Genomic DNA, 17,452 nt, shown 5'->3' with positions numbered 1-17,452 from the left:
TACTATTTTTACAGTACGTTAGGACTAAAGACCTTACTTTATCCTGGAGTTTTCGTATGAGCCGCCTCGGCTATTCCGAGTGCTGAAAAAAACAAGAAATAACAAATAAAGTTCTGAAAATGTTGATCCGAAAATTCTTGATCCAAAAATTGTATGATGGCAATGTTTCTTTATACAAAAATATATGTATCTATGCCCCAGACATCATGATTTATTATGCTCCCAGAGACAAAGAACTGTAACAAAGTGTAAACATCACACCGAGATATATGTCACATCCTCGGAATATGCCGACCTAGTTAGCTAGAATTATTGGTGCTTATGGGTAGTGTATTTCAGTTGTGGAATCAGAAACAGCACTTCCCAAAGTACCTTTGTCCTCCACGTGGCTGGCCTTTGTTTGCAAACACTTCCCTGACGTTGTCCACCTTTTCAGAAAAACTCTTGAAACTTTGTTGTCAACACCGATTGACTAATAATGTACAGGATATTGCCTAATAGTAATCTAGGCCTAATGATTATTCATTGAGTCACGTATGCGCATGAGTTGGGAGACTAGTAAAGTATAAATCAGATGTACTTCAGTAACTTTCCTTATTGTTGAATGGTGACAGAGTTTTAAATTTTAATTGGATGGAAAACAACCATTTACTTTATATACATTCCAACTCTGGTCAATAACATAGTTGTGTTATATCCTATCATATACATTTTATTTTATATACAGTACCAGTCAAAAGTTAGGACACAACCTATTCCTTCAACTATTTTTGTAGTATTTTTTAAATTAATTGTTTTACTATTTTCTACATTGTAGAATAATAATGAAGACGTCAAAACTATGAAATAACACATATGGAATCATGTAGTAACCCAAAAAGTGTTAAACAAATCAAAATATATACTGCTCAAAAAAATAAAGGGAACACTTAAACAGCACAATGTAACTCCAAGTCAATCACACTTCTGTGAAATCAAACTGTCCACTTAGGAAGCAACACTGATTGACAATACATTTCACATGCTGTTGTGCAAATGGAATAGACAACAGGTGGAAATTATAGGCAGTTAGCAAGACAGCCCCAATAAAGGAGTGGTTCTGCAGGTGGTGACCACAGACCACTTCTCAGTTCCTATGCTTCCTGGCTGATGTTTTGGTCACTTTTGAATGCTGGCGGTGGTACCACTCTAGTGGTAGCATGAGACGGAGTCTACAACCCACACAAGTGGCTCAGGTAGTGCAGCTCATCCAGGATGGCACATCAATGCGAGCTGTGGCAAGAAGGTTTGCTGTGTCTGTCAGCGTAGTGTCCAGAGCATGGAGGCGCTACCAGGAGACAGGCCAGTACATCAGGAGACGTGGAGGAGGCCGTAGGAGGGAAACAACCAAGCAGAAGGACCGCTACCTCCGCCTTTGTGCAAGGAGGAGCACTGCCAGAGCCCTGCAAAATGACCTCCAGCAGGCCACAAATGTGCATGTGTCTGCTCAAACGGTCAGAAACAGACTCCATGAGGGTGGTATGAGGGCCCGACGTCCACAGGTGGGGGTTGTGCTTACAGCCCAACACCGTGCAGGACGTTTGGCATTTGCCAGAGAACACCAAGATTGGCAAATTCGCCACTGGCGCCCTGTGCTCTTCACAGATGAAAGCAGGTTCACACTGAGCACGTGACAGACGTGACAGAGTCTGGAGACGCCGTGGAGAACGTTCTGCTGCCTGCAACATCCTCCAGCATGACCGGTTTGGCGGTGGGTCAGTCATGGTGTGGGGTGGCATTTCTTTGGGGGGCCGCACAGCCCTCCATGTGCTCGCCAGAGGTAGCCTGACTGCCATTAGGTACCGAGATGAGATCCTCAGACCCCTTGTGAGACCATATGCTGGTGCGGTTGGCCCTGGGTTCCTCCTAATGCAAGACAATGCTAGACCTCATGTGGCTGGAGTGTGTCAGCAGTTCCTGCAAGAGGAAGGCATTGATGCTATGGACTGGCCCGCCCGTTCCCCAGACCTGAATCCAATTGAGCACATCTGGGACATCATGTCTCGCTCCATCCACCAACGTCACATTGCACCACAGACTGTCCAGGAGTTGGCGGATGCTTTAGTCCAGGTCTGGGAGGAGATCCCTCAGGAGACCATCTGCCACCTCATCAGGAGCATGCCCAGGCATTGTAGGGAGGTCATACAGGCACGTGGAGGCCACACACACTACTGAGCCTCATTTTGACTTGTTTTAAGGACATTACAAAGTTGGATCAGCCTGTAGTGTGGTTTTCCACTTCAATTTTGAGTGTGACTCCAAATCCAGACTTCCATGGGTTGATAAATTGGATTTCCATTGATTATTTTTGTGTGATTTTGTTGTCAGCACATTCAACTATGTAAACAACAAAGTATTTAATAAGATTATTTCATTAATTCAGATCTAGGATGTGTTATTTTAGTGTTCCCTTTATTTTTTTGAGCAGTGTATTTGATATTTGATATTCTTCAAAGTAGCCACCCTTTGCCTTGATGACAGCTTTGCACACTCTTGGCATTCTCTTAACCAGCTTCATGAGGTAGTCACCTGGAATGCATTTCAATTAACAGGTGTGCCTTGATAAAAGTTCATGTGTGTAATTTCTTTCCTTCTTAATGCATTTGAGCCAATCAGTTGTGTTGTGAAAAGGTAGGGGTGGTATACAGAAGATAACCCTATTTGGTAAAAAAAAAACAAGTCCATATTATGGCAAGAACAGCTAAAAATAAGGTTAGAGAAACAACAGTTCATCATTACTTTAAAACATGAAGGTCAGTAAATGCGAAACATTTCAAGAACTTTGAATGTTTCTTCAAATGTAGTCGCAAAAACCATGAATCTCTATGATGAAACTGGCTCTCATGAGGACCGCCACAGTAAAGGAAGACCCAGAGTTACTTCTGCTGCAGAGGATAAGTTCATTAGAGTTACCAGCCTCAGAAATTGCAGCCAAAATAAATGCTTCACAGAGTTCAAGTAACAGACGCATCTCAACATCAACTGTTCAGAGGAGACTGCATGAATCAGGCCTTCATGGTCGAATTGCTGCAAAGAAACCTATACTAAACACCAATAAGAAGAAGAAACTTGCTTGGGCCAAGAAACACGAGCAATGGACGTTAGGCTGGTGGAAATCTATCCTTTGGTCTGATGAGTCCAAATTCGTGATTTTTGATTCCAACCGACGTGTCTTTGTGAGACGCAGAGTAGGTGAACTGATGATCCCGGCATGTTTGGTTCCCACCGTGAAGCATGGAGGAGGAGGTGCGATGGTGTGGGGGTGCTTTGCTGGTGACACTGTCTGTGATTTATTTAGAATTCTAGGCACACTTAACCAGCATGGCTACCACAGTATTCTGCAGTATACGCCATCCCATCTGGTTTGCGCTTAGTGGGACTATCATTTGTTTTTCAACAGGACATTGACCCAAAACACACCTCCAGGCTGTGTACGGGCTATTTGACCAAGAAGGAGAGTGATGGAGTGCTACATCAGATGACCTGGCCTCTACAATCACCCGACCTCAACCCAATTGAGATGGTTTGGGATGAGTTGGACCGCAGAGTGAAGGAAAAGCAGTCAACAAGGGCTCAGCATACATGGGAACTCCTTCAAGACTGTTGTAAAAGCATTCCGGGTGAAGCTGGTTGAGAGAATGCGAAGAGTGTACACAGCTGTCATCAATGCAGAGTTGCTATTTTGAAGAATCTCAATTATAAAATATATTTTGATTTGTTTAACTTCTATGGGCTAGCGTCCCACCTGCGGACACAGCCAGTGCAATATCAGGGCGGAAAATTCAAAAACAATAAAATGTCATAATTGAACTTTCTCAAACATACAACTATTTTACACCATTTTAAATATACACTTCTCCTTGATGTAACCACATTGTCCGATTTCAAAAAGGCTTTACAGAGAAAGCAAAACATTAGATTATGTTAGGAGAGTATATAGACAAAAATTATCACACAGCCATTTTCCAAGCAAGGACATGTGTCAATAAAACCCAAAACACAACTAAATGAAGCACTAACCTTTGACGATCTTCATCAGATGACACACCTAGGACATTATGTTACACAATACATGTATGTTTTGTTCGATAAAGTTCATATTTATATCCAAAAACAGCATTTTACATTGGCGCGTGATGTTCCGAAAATGTATTCCCACCAAAACGTCCGGTGAATGTGCACATCAATTTACAAAAATACTCATCATAAACATTGACAAAATATATAACAATTATTTGAAGAATTATAGATAGACTACCCCTGGATGCAACCGCTGTGTCAGATTTTAAAATAGCTTTACGGAGAAAGCACATTTTTCAATATTCTGAGTACATAGCTCAGCCATCACGATGAGCTATTCAGACACCCGCCAAGTTTGGCAACCTAAACTCCGAATTAGTATTAGATATATTCTCTTGCCTTTGCTGATCTTCATCAGAATGCACTCCCAGGACTGCTACTTCCACAATAAATTGTGTTTTTGTTCGAAATAATCCATATTTATGTCCAAATACCTCTGTTTTGTTCGTGCATCACTTATCCAAAGGCATAACGCGCGAGCGCGGAACGAGAGACGAAAAGTCAAAATGTTCCATTACCGTACTTAGAAGCATGTCAAACGCTGTTTAAAATCAATCTTTATGGTATTTTTTACGTAAAATTTAGATAATATTCCAACCGGACAATAGCATATTCATTCAAGAAGAAAAAGAAGGAACGGCGTGCTCGCGTGACTGCGCATATCCAATCCCTTTGTTGCCAGGCAGACCACTCAGTAACTGAGCTCCTATTATCTGCCCAGTGACAGGAAAATGCTCAAGGAAGTGCAACGTCCGCCACAGACACTGTAGCTTCGATAGAGAATCAAAAGAAGAACTACAATTCTCAGACTTTCCACTTCCTGCTTGGAATTTTCTCAGGCTTTTGCCTGCCATATGAGTTCTGTTATACTCACAGACACCATTCAAACAGTTTTAGAAACTTCAGAGTGTTTTCTATCCAAATCTACTAATAATATGCATATTCTAGTTTCTGGGCCAGAGTAGTAACCTGTTTAAATTGGGTACGTTTTTCATCCGGCCGTGAAAATACTGCCCCCTAGCCCAGACAGGTTAACACTTTTTTGGTTACAACATGATTCCATATGTATTATTTCATAGTTTTGATGACTTCACCAGTATTCTCCAATGTATTAAATAGTAAAAATAAAGATAAAGAAACATGAGTAAGAGTCTAAACTTTTGACTGGTACTGTGTGTATAATTGTAAATCTACATAAAAGCAATGAAGATGCTTGTAACTTTCAGACATGGTGTAAACAAAGGGTATGTTTTTCAGGTGTAACCCAATATGGGGCATTTGGGTAGAATGGTGCAAAACATGCTGCTGCAGCAGCAGCTTTCTACAGGGGACAAGGGGAGGGGTTAAATGGATCGTGGCATAATTTCATAGCTGCATTATTATGTTGTACAATCCTACTCGGATAAGGAGAGCTATACTTAGAGAGCTACTTCCTCACTTCTCTGAATCACTTCTGTTTTTGGGTCTCTGGCCCATTTTCAATGTTTTGTCCCTATCGGTCGATGCAATGTGTCATCATAAGTCGAAAGCCTGTTTTGAAACACCATTACCCTCTAGTGGATATTCAATGCACATGCATTCTTGATTAAATGATTTTCAAACAAAAAACATTTTGCTTTTAGTTTAGACTGACATGATGGTTGATACAGTAGATAAGTAGGTAGTTACTTAAAAATTATCTGTGGCACTGTAACTTTAACATCCTGCAACGGATGTGGATTCCAGATGTTGTTGACTATCTAAGGGACATAATACAAAGCAGAGTCAATGATTTAGCCGGCCAACTTTGATGAGCAACCAGAAATATCCATCGATTTTATGGTTCCCTTAAAGCTAAACTTAGATATATCTTTTCGTTTGTTAAATCAATGAGACCATCACCATTTCCAGCTTATCTTTCTACAAAATAAAAAGCTATATCAGAAAATGTAGGTTTCATCATTGTTTCAACATAATTAGTCAATGTATTGTGATGTGGAATCTGCATCGAAAATACATTGGATTTTGAAATAAGTCAACTTTAGAGGGTGAAATTTCAAACCTCAGGATTATGTAATCATGGTCACCAAATTTCAACATAGACAAACATTGTATTAAATATGTTGCATTTGTACCTTTAAAACAACGTCAGGTCTTCAACGTTATAGCCACTATCAGAAAAAAACAATAGGCTGGGCAGCACCTCCTACTAGAGTATATCTATCTACAGTTACCCTTTAGTCTCCCTGACTGCCAAACCAGATCAATGTCAATTCATTCTGGGAGGGAGCCTCATCCTCCTCTTCTGAAGCAATAATTTATGTTGGATTCACGTCTCCATCTTTACCAAAAATCAAAGTTAAAGAATAGGACTAAATCAAATGTTATTTAAAAAGTGCATTTAAAGTTTGATTTGATTTAGTCCTATTCTTTAAGTTAGATTTTTGGTTGAGATGGAGATGGAATCCAACATATCAATTATACATTTTTAGACAAACTGGAATTAAAGCCAGACTAAGCCACTGGTAGAGATGGAACTACCCAAGCAGAAGATAAACCTCCTTCAAATATTGATATTTGGTTGCGTTGACAACCAAACACAATCCAATATCACTTTTGAAATACAATAAATAGCCTATTAACTTGTCAACAAGTTAACAAATTATATGTTGAATTCAAGACTCCGACTCAACCAAAAATACAGGTTAGAGAACGGGATTAAGCCAGTGGCTCAGATGGAACTATCCAAGCAGTACATTGTTTTTACAATGACATTTAATTGCGCTTTTAGGTTGAAAGTATAGTGATAACACATTGGAAATTCAATTAACTTTTGGCAGTTTTTTGAGTGGATGAATATATACAAGCCCCCATGAGCCACCAGAACAGCTTCAATGTGTCTTGTCATAGATTCTACAAGTGTCTGGAACTCTATTCATATTCATCATCTGAGTCAATTGGAGGTGTACCTGTGGATGAATTTCAAGGCCTACCTTCAAACTCAGTGCCTCTTTGCTTGACGTCATGGGAAAATCAAAAGAAAGACCTAACGAAAAAATGGTAGACCTCCACAAGTCTGGTTCATCCTTGGGAGCAATTTCCAAACGCCTGAAGGTACCATGTTCATCTGTACAAACAATAGTACACAAGTATAAACACAATGGGACCACGCAGCCATCATACCGCTCAGGAAGGAGACGCGTTCTGTCTCCTAGAGATTAACATACTTTGGTGTGAAAAGTGCAAATCAATCCCAGAACAACAGCAAAGGACCTTGTGAAGATGCTGGAGGAAATAGGTACAAAAGTATCTATATCCACAGTGAAACGAGTCCTATATCAACATAACCTGAAAGGCCACTCAGCAAGGAAGAAGCCACTGCTCCAAAACCGCCATAACAAAAAAGCCAGACTACGGTTTGGAACTGCACATGGGGACAAAGATCGTACCTTTTGGAGAAATGTCCACTGGTCTGATGAAACAAAAATAGAACTGTTTGGTCATAATGACCATCGTTATGTTTGGAGGAAAAAGGGGAGGCTTGCAAGCCAAAGAACACCATCCCAACCGTGAAGCACGGGGGTGGCAGCATCATGTTGTAGGGGTGTTTTGCTGCAGGAGGGACTAGTGCACTTCACAAAATAGATGGAATCATTAGGGAAGAAAAGTATGTGGATATATTGAAGCAACATCTCAAGACATCAGTCAGGAAGTTAAAACTTGGTCGCAAATGGGTCTTCCAAATGGACAATGACCCCAAGCATACTTCCAAAGTTGTGGCAAAATGGCCTAAGGACAACAAAGTCAAGGTATTGGAGTGGCCATCACAAAGCCCTGACCTCAATCCTATAGAAAACTTGTGGGCAGAACTGAAAAAGCGTGTGCGAGCAAGGAGGCCTACAAACCTGACTCAGTTACACCAGCTCTGTCAGAGGAATGGGCCAAAATTCACCCAACTTATTGTGGGAAGCTTGTGGAAGGCTACCTGAAACGTTTGACTCAAGTTAAACAATTTAAAGGCAACGCTACCTGTGGCGTACAGCAGGTCAGCCACCAGGGGGAGACTCGTCGAGGCCTGGTGACAGATGGTGTATACATCACGAGGCGATGGCTCCATCTGCTGGACGTGCCAGATCTTGACGGGTTCTCCGGCCAGGACTAATTGGGGCTGATTGGGAGTTGGTGAGTAACAAAGGGCTGATTGCTCACCAGCTGTGCAAGGCCCATAAAGCTGCCAGAAGGGCAGCACACAGGGAGAGGGGGGGAAGAAAAAGAAACGCACACCTATTAAGGTGAGGTGCTGGCTAGCGGAGTAGAATACTTGAAAATAAGGGAGAGCCGCACACTCTAGGAGCTCAGATGCAAAAATGTAATATCCAACGTTTCGACAGCCAAGCTGTCTTCATCAGGGTATCCAGGCTGTCGAAACGTGGACATTACATTTTTGCATCTGAGCTCCTAGAGTGTGCGGCTCTCCCTTATTTTCAAGACGGCTACAGAGGTAACAGGAGCGAGTGCAGTTTTGATCCCGACAGGATACAGCAAAACCCGGAGCCCAGAAGACGGTATCCCGGAGAGAGTCTCATGGGGGAGACCTATCCTTTTCTTTTTTTCTTTCTTTTTTAAATAAACACCCTTGAAACCGAGCTAATCCTACTCTGTCCGTGTCTGACCTGTGTAAACGTCTTGACCAAACCCCCTGATCTGCCACATACCAAATACTAATTGAGTGTATGTACACTTCTGACCCACTGTGAATGTGATGAAAGAAATATAGCTGAAATAAATCATTCTCTCTACTATTATTCTGATATTTCACATTCTTAAAATAAAGTGGTGATCCAAACTGACCTAAGACAGGGAATTTTTACTAGGATTAAATGTCAGGAATTGTGAAAAACTGAGTTTAAATGTATTTGACTAAGGTGTATGTAAACTTCCAATTTCAACTGTAGTTGTCTCCAGTTTAATTTACGACCGGTTGTGAGGTGTCAGAAACCGGCCCAGCCCCCCCTCCTCTTCCGTGGTTGAGAGAGGGCCTGGCTATTGACAACCATTGCCAAGCTGATCTGAGCCCTTGGATCCTCACGTGTATCATGACAGTCTCCCTCTGGTGGGTTCAACCTTGGAAGGATTCTGCTAGTTGCAACCCACCTTAAGAATGAACACGGGATGTCCTGGTTTGTGGATCATTGTAGCGGTCCCCCTCTTGTGGTTTACCTTGGTAGACTGAAACCTGTTCAGAATGAGTCTGACTTCATCAGATAATTTCCGTGTCACTGACCGTGTGTCAGTAAGAATCGATATCGACCTCAAGACATATGTTAAGGGAAGTTTTACTACACGTCAATGTGTCTTACACCATTGTAGTGGTGATAGGTATGAAGGATTCTTTTCCATAGCTATGTTATCCACGGAGGAGCTAACCTCACGACAGAAGTACTGTATACACACTGAACCAGTCATACGAGGTGTGATCATGGTTCATGACTTCTAATAACTTTCCTCCTGAATGGACGGTTCTATTTATTAGTGGCATGTGTGTTAACCATCAGAAGTGTGTTTTTGGAGACTCCCTTCCATGTTTTGCAATCTGAGTGACTACTACCTCTGTCGCTGTTATCAATGGTAATTCAAATTGTGAGGTCATCAACCTTCTTACTGATTGTGGCTGGACTGCCTGTTGCTGGCAGTGGTACTGGTACCCAAGGGGACCAGCTATCCTTCAGATTTATTCTGAAATGTTATCCTACCGGAACACATGAAAAGAGCATTTTACTAGATTAATTGTAGTTGAGACTACACATGGCAAGGAAATATTGTTACCATTTGTTTTTGGAGGTGGAAATCCACTGGACTTCTTTTACAACCAGTGTGGTACAAGTCAGTGATATCTCAGATGTATTCTAAGGTTATCCCCGTCAAGGGGCTTGTCCGCTCCTATCTGTTCTCATGGGGAAGTTTACAACTTGATTTGTTTCCTTATCGGGTGGCCTCGTACAGTGTTGCACGAAGTCTCAACCCCCCCACCGGCCTCGGGTGGTGTTGGTGTCCAAGGCACAAACGAAAAGGTTGGATCCTTTGTACAAGTTGTCAGCAGTCGCGTTGTTAGTAGATTGGCTGTGATATTTCAACCAAATCTCTTTGTGTTTGTGCTTCAAAGAACTGTGGCTGTCGTGGCCTGCCAGTCAACACAGCATCCGCATGTGGCAACCGTTCCAGTACCTGCGAACTGAGATGAGGATATCTTTCTGTGATGTCGCACAGTGTTTCACCAGTGGGAGTCATCGGGTCAGTGAGGGACTGATTCCGTTAGTGTCATAGAAAGGGGTTTCAGTCCCTTTCAAAATGGAAAATGTATCTTCGGAAGCAGAGTCCACTCTGCACATTGATGCTTTTATTCCGCGGTGAGATGGCCGCGGTGCTTGCGGAAGTGTCTGAAGCACAAGATAAGTTAATCTTAGCGACAGTATCACATGACTCCAAGGAGGAGGGAAGTTGCTCAATCACAGAGACTGCAGGCTCGAAATCATGAAAAGAATAGTCAAACAGGTTTACTGATTGAATGTGACGAGATATCGTAATATCAGCTTGAGTCAGATTCTGCACCAAGATGTGTCGAAACGTCTTTTTCCCCTTGTGGATGACTGTGTTGCAGCTAGCTTTATGAGAAGACAGTGTGGTCAGTGGAGACGGCACGGTTACCTATGACCATATTTGGTTGGTTTTCCAGTCCATTAGTGGCATCAAACGATCCATCAAGTCTGCTCCGAGTAGCAGGTGTTCAGTTTCAAGGCTGGTAACATACACAGGGTGAACAAGTGATATGTCTTTGAAGTTTAGTTTCAGCATGAGTCTCAATGTGAGAGGCGAGGTAGTCTGAGTGAAACCTCGAAGTTTAGTGTCGCATCGTTCCATTTTTACCAATGTTTAGCTGAGTTCAAAGCCCTTTTGAGATCATTGAACAATGTTTGAGAGGTAAGCGATATTGTCGAGACCAAATCAATTAGCGCATTACAGGTTAAGCAGTCCTCCAGGACTGTTTTGAGGTATGGCCTCTTTGAGTTGCGGTTTGTGATCATATTCCCCACAAAGTGGAGTGAACGTTGGCAACGGCGTGATGTGTCATCTGTGTTCATGGTTAAAACAGATCGACTCATCGGAGTTTGAGTGGAATTGGCTATTGTGATGTTTACTTTGTGCGTCGCAATATTTGTTCCTGAGTCTATAGTACAAGGCTTGTTTCTTGATCTATTGGGCCCTGGATAGGGTCTCGAGTGAGAGCGGGAGTAATTTGATTGTTTACAACATCGCAAATGGTGTACATTTTGTCAAACCTGTTGTCCGGCAAATCCACGCCTAGTCATGATTTTGGCAGTTTTGTACTTCTCTGAGCAAAGCTTCTAGAGAGTATTGGTCTATGCTTGGGTTGTCATTGAACCTTTTGTTACCCTTGACACTTTGTGTGGGTAGGGTGCAGGAACTTAGCGATCAGGTTGATTTTAGTGGTAGTCATTTCGCTGGTGATGTACTTTATAGCTATTTTGACCGTGGTGGTTATTGGTATCGTGGTTTCGTGGTTTCACAACCTTTGTTGTGCATCATCTCTCAACGCTCCTATCTCTGTTAACGCACCCTCTAACTAGGGTGAGTGCTCCTGTTCAATTCTCAAAACCTGAGATGTCAAGGCTCTTTGATGCCACAAAAGCTGTGCCTGCAAGCTCTCTAAGTTCTGAGATTGGCAAACCAACGTGGGCTGTAGGGCCCAAGTAGTTAATGAAGCGGGGATACATGTTTGACAGAAACATTTATTTGAATGGCAATAGCTCTTCCATTCCTGTTCCAGAACAGGAAAGAGCTGATCCCAGCCACGAAGCTGCCAGAGCGCATGGGGACATTGCTTACATCCGCTATGACAGGCTCATTGCCACCCTCCATCCCAGAAGCCTGGAAGGGATAAGAGAGCCACGCCTATGGGTTCGTAGCTTTAACCCCGCAGCACACACACATATACACACACCAATTGATTAATGGACTGCTGAATGTATATTTTATTCTCTTGCTGTGTTTGCTCTTTTCAGTATTATGTCTATCTCTGATAAGCTACCCAGGAAAGGGCTGAAAATAGCCCATATTAATATATGTAGCCTTAGAAATAAGGTTCATGAAATCAATAACTTGCTAACATCAGATAACATTCATACATTTGCCATTTCTGACTCACTTAGATAATTCATTTGATGGTACAGAAGTAGCAATACAAAGATAAAACATCTATTGAAGAGACAGAAATGCTTATGGGGGAGGTGTAACTGTATATATTCAGAGTCATATCCCTGTAATGCTTAGAGAAGATCTTATGTCAAGTGTTATTGAGTTGTTGTGGTTGCAGGTTCACTTGGCACATCTAAAGCCTTCTCTTTCGGAGTGTTGCTATAGAGCACCAAGTGCTAACAGTCAGTATCTAAATAATATGTGTGAATTGCTTGATAGTGTATGTGATGTAAACAGAGAGGTCTACTTTCTTGGGGACCTGAATATAAGCTGTCCGCTCAAGAGGAAGCTTCTTACTGTAACCAGTGCCTGTATTCTGGTTCAGGTTATTAATCAACCTATCAGGGTGTTTACAAACACTCCAGGAGCAAGATCATCCACATGTATCGATCACATTTTTTACTAATACTGTAGAACTTTGTTCTAAAGCTATATCTGTACCCATTGGATGCAGTGATCACAATATAGTGGCTATATCCAGGAATGCCAAAGTTTCAACAGCTGGGCCTAAAATAGTGTATAAGAGATCATACAAAAGACTTTGCTGTAGCTCTTAGTATGTGGATGATGTTAAAAAGATTTCAATGTCTGATGTGATTAATGACGAGCATCCAGACACTGCACTTGATGAATTTATGAAATTGCTTCTTCCAATTATTGATAAACATGCACCTGTTAAGAAACGGACTATTAGAACTGTTAAGGCTCCATGGATTGATGAGGAATCAAATGTATAGTTGAAAGAGATGGGGCAAAAGGAGTGGCTAATACGTTTGGCTGCACATCTGACTGGCTTACTTACTGAACATTTAGAAATGATGTGACTAAACTCAACAAAAAGAAGAAGAAACTGTGTTATGAAGCCAATACAAATGATATAAAGAATGATGGAAAACAACTTTGGAGTACTTCAAATGAAATTATGGGCAGAAAGACAAATACAACTCCTTTTTTCATCGAATCAGATGGAATATTCATCACAAAACCATTTGATGTTGCCAATTATTTTAATGATATTTCATTGGCAAAGTGGGTAAACTTAGGTAGGAAATGCCAACAAAGAACAGTGAGCAATTGTATTCATGCATAAAAAACAAATAATGAAAGAAAAGCATTGCAAGTTTGAATTTTGTAAAGTTAGTGTGGGAGAGGTGGAAAAATTATTGTTATCGATCAATAATGACAAACCTCCTGGCATTGACAACTTAGATGGAAATCTACTGAGGATGGTAACTGACTCTAAAGCCACTCCTATCTGTCATATTTTTTTATCTGAGCCTAGAGGAAAGGCTTTGTCCTTAGGCCTGGAGGGAAGCCAACGTAATTCTGCTACCCAAGAGTGGTAAAGCAACCTTTACTGGTTATAACAGCAGACCTATAAGCTTGCTGCCAGCTCTTAGCAAACTTTTGGAAAAAAATTGTGTTTGACCAAATATAACATTTATATATAACAACAGACTTTCAGCATGATTATAGAGAAGGGCACTCAACATGTACTGCAATGACACAAATGGTTGAAATAAATTGATAATAATAAGATTGTGGGAGCTGTACAGTTAGATTTCAGTGAAGCCTTTGATATTATTGACCATAACCTGTTGTTGAGAAAACGTACACTACCGTTCAAAAGTTTGGGGTCACTTAGAAATGTCCTTGTTTAGGGCTAGGGGGCAGCATTGACACGGCTGGATAAAAAACATACCCGATTTAATCTGGTTACCACTCCTACTCAGTAACTAGAATATGCATATACTTATTACATATGGATAGAAAACACCCTAAATTTTCTAAAACTGTTTGAATGGTGTCTGTGAGTATAACAGAACTCAAATGGCAGGTCAAAACCTGAGAGATTCCTTTACAGGAAGTGGCCTGTCTGACCATTTGTTGAACTTCTTTTCCATCTCTATCATTTACTAAGGATCTCTGCTCTAACGTGACACTTCCCACATCGTCCATAGGCGCTCAGAGCCCGGGAAAAAACAGAATGTCGTCATTCCAGCCCCAGGCTGAAACACATTATCGCCTTTCTCAAGTGGCCGATCAAGAGACACTGGCTTATGCGCGTGACCCCGACCGCCCCCGCCTTTGGGATTTTTTCCTCTGTTTGCCGAAAAGGAGATTCCCTGTCGGAATATTATCGCTTTTCTACGAGAAAAATGTCGTAAAAATTGATTTTAAACAGCGGTTGACATGCTTCGAAGTACGGTAATGGAATACTTAGAATTTTATTGTCACGAATTGCGCCAAGCGCGTGACACTTCTTTACTATTTCGGATAGTGTCTGGAACGCACGAACAAAACGCCGCTATTCGGATATAACGATGGATTATTTTGGACCAAACCAACATTTGTTATTGAAGTAGCTGTCCTGGGTGTGTATTCTGACGAAGACAACAAAAGGTAATGAAATTTTTATAATAGTAAATATGATTATGGTGAGTGCTAAACTTGCCGGGTGTCTAAATAGCGAGCCCGTGATGCCTGGGCTATGTACTTAGAATATTGCAAAATGTGCTTTCACCAAAAAGCTATTTTAAAATCGGACATATCGAGTGCATAGAGGAGGTCTGTATCTATAATTCTTAAAATAATTGTTATGCTTTTTGTGAACGTTTATCGTGAGTAATTTAGTAAAATGTTAGCGAATTCCCCGGAAGTTTGCGGGGGGTATGCTAGTTCTGAACGTCACATGCTAATGTAAAAAGCTGGTTTTTGATATAAATATGAACTTGATTGAACAAAACATGCATGTATTGTATAACATAATGTCCTAGGGTTGTCATCTGATGAAGATCATCAAAGGTGAGTGCTGCATTTAGCTGTCTTCTGGGTTTTGGTGACATTATATGCTGGCTTGAAAAATGGGTGTCTGATTATTTCTGGCTTGGTACTCTGCTGACATAATCTAATGTTTTGCTTTCGTTGTAAAGCCTTTTTGAAATCGGACAGTGTGGTTAGATTAACGAGAGTCTTATCTTTAAATGGCTGTAAAATAGTCATATGTTTGAGAAATTGAAGTAATAGGATTTTTAAGGTTTTGAAAATCGCGCCACAGGATAGCCGTGGCTGTTACGTAGGTGGGACGAATTCGTCCCGCCTAGCCTAGAGAGGGAAAAGCACATTTTTTGTCCATTAAAATAACATCAGAAATACATTGTAGACATTGTTATTAATGTTGTAAATTACTATTGTAGCTGGAAACGGCAGATTTTTCATGGAATAACTACATAGGCGTACAAAGGCCCATTATCAGCAACCATCACTCCTGTGTTCCAATGGCACGTTGTGTTAGCTAATCCAAGTCTATAATTTTAAAAGGCTAATTGATCATTAGAAAACCCTTTTGAAATGTTCTAATGGAATTTTCCAAGCTGTTTAAAGGCACAGTCAACTTAGGGTATGGTATGTAAACTTCTGACCAACTGGAATTGTGATACAGTGAATTATAAGTGAAATAATCTGTCTGTAAACAATTGTTGGAACAATTTCTTGTCATGCACAAAGTAGATGTCTTAACCGACTTGCCAAAACTATAGTTTGTTAACAAGAAATGTGTGGAGTGGTTGAAAAACGAGTTTTAATGACTCCAACCTAAGTGTATGTAAACTTCCGACTTCAACTGTACATATATATATTTATTATTTTTTTAAAGTTTGGGTTTTGAGTTGTTGGAAGCTGCAAAAATGATTTAAATCTATTTATAGACGTTAATGAATCAATACTGGATCAGTAATGTGGGAGTTGGACGTCAATTTGCAAATGCAAATTTAATTGATTAATCAATGCTAATGATTAATCAGACAATACTTCGCTTTGGCCAGGTTAATATATATTCTCAAATTTCCATCACAGGCTGGATCATATGTCCTAGCCCTAGAAATTTCATAATTCACCCAACACTGATCCTTACTCAGTATGCAACACCAGAGGGGAATATTCCTGTCACGTCCTGACCATAGTAAGTTGTTATTTTCTATGGTAGAGTAGGTCAGGGCGTGACAGGGGGTGTTTGTCTGTTTTTGTATTTCTATGTTTAGTATCTAGTTATGTATTTCTAGGTTGGTTTTTGTTTGGCATGACCTCCAATTAGAGGCAGCCCGTTGTCGTTGTCTCTAATTGGAGGTCATATTTAAGTTGATGTTTGTCCCACTTGTGTTTTGTGGGTGATTATATTTTGTGAGTGTGTTTGTTCCTCCTGCGTCACGGTTTGTTGTTTTGTCCTTAAGTTTTTTGTATTGCATTAAGTTTCACATTTTAATAAATATGTGGAACGAAACCGACGCTGCATTTTGGTCCGATCATTCAAACAGCCGTGACAATTCCTAGTATCTTGTTCAAATCTCCACCACACTCCTGCCTACGGCTCTAATGGTGTATATAACGTAATTTGCTACCCAATTCATATAGGCTGAAGTCAAGAGCAAGGCTTAATTCTATCTTAGATTCCTCGCATGGGGGCTCCAATATGTCGTGACTTTACTATTAATCTGATGACTGTTATTTATTTAACTATGTTTAATTGTTACCCAATTAAATTAATCGTGTAACAATTAACTAATTAGGATTGGGGCACCACGGAAGAACTTGTTTTTTAACGAGTTACCATTTCCTGAATTAAACTCTAGAAGATATATAAGTTATATATCGATAACAGTCACTTATTAATCATTACCTCATATCAGGGGGTGTGGAAAAGAGTGAGAGAAAGGGACATTTATCATGGATACATTCAAGGACTGTCCTCACATTAATCATATACCTTGCACATGAACCTCTGCCCGTTTGGAATATGAAGTAATGAATGTATTTACCTGTTGATTGCCGTTTGCCGTTTCTCTGTCGGGAATGAGCCCTCCTTTGGAAGAATGTTGGTGAGCCTTTCCTGTGGGCCACTTGTACATGCTCTGATTGTCCACCAGAGGTCACACAGTCCTTCTCCTTAGTTGTCCGGTCTCCAATGGGCTGTTTCCTAAGAACAGCTACTTGGCTGTACCAGTGATTGTCTGAGAGGGGAGTTTTCTTCTCCTCTTCCTCTGGTAGATGGTCAAAGTTCCAAACCACTTTACATGCGCAGCTG

General features: G+C 40.9%; 1 protein-coding gene across 1 annotated transcript in view; it reads right to left on the bottom strand.

Annotated features, from left to right (window-relative positions):
- The window catches only part of LOC106600588 (kelch-like protein 24), a 59,151-nt gene extending 58,854 nt beyond the window's left edge, over positions 1-297 (bottom strand). Inside the window, exon 1 of the mRNA XM_014192066.3 lies at positions 38-297. The gene's annotated coding sequence lies outside the window, so the exon portion shown is untranslated. The remainder of the gene's footprint in view (positions 1-37) is intronic.
- Between the last annotated feature and the right edge of the window lie 17,155 nt (positions 298-17,452).

The sequence above is a fragment of the Salmo salar genome, chromosome 03 (assembly GCF_965601325.2).
Source record: "Salmo salar chromosome 03, fSalSal1, whole genome shotgun sequence".
Lineage (NCBI taxonomy): Eukaryota > Metazoa > Chordata > Actinopteri > Salmoniformes > Salmonidae > Salmo > Salmo salar.
Note: the sequence above shows the minus strand (reverse complement) of the source record. Positions and strands in the feature narration are given on the sequence as shown.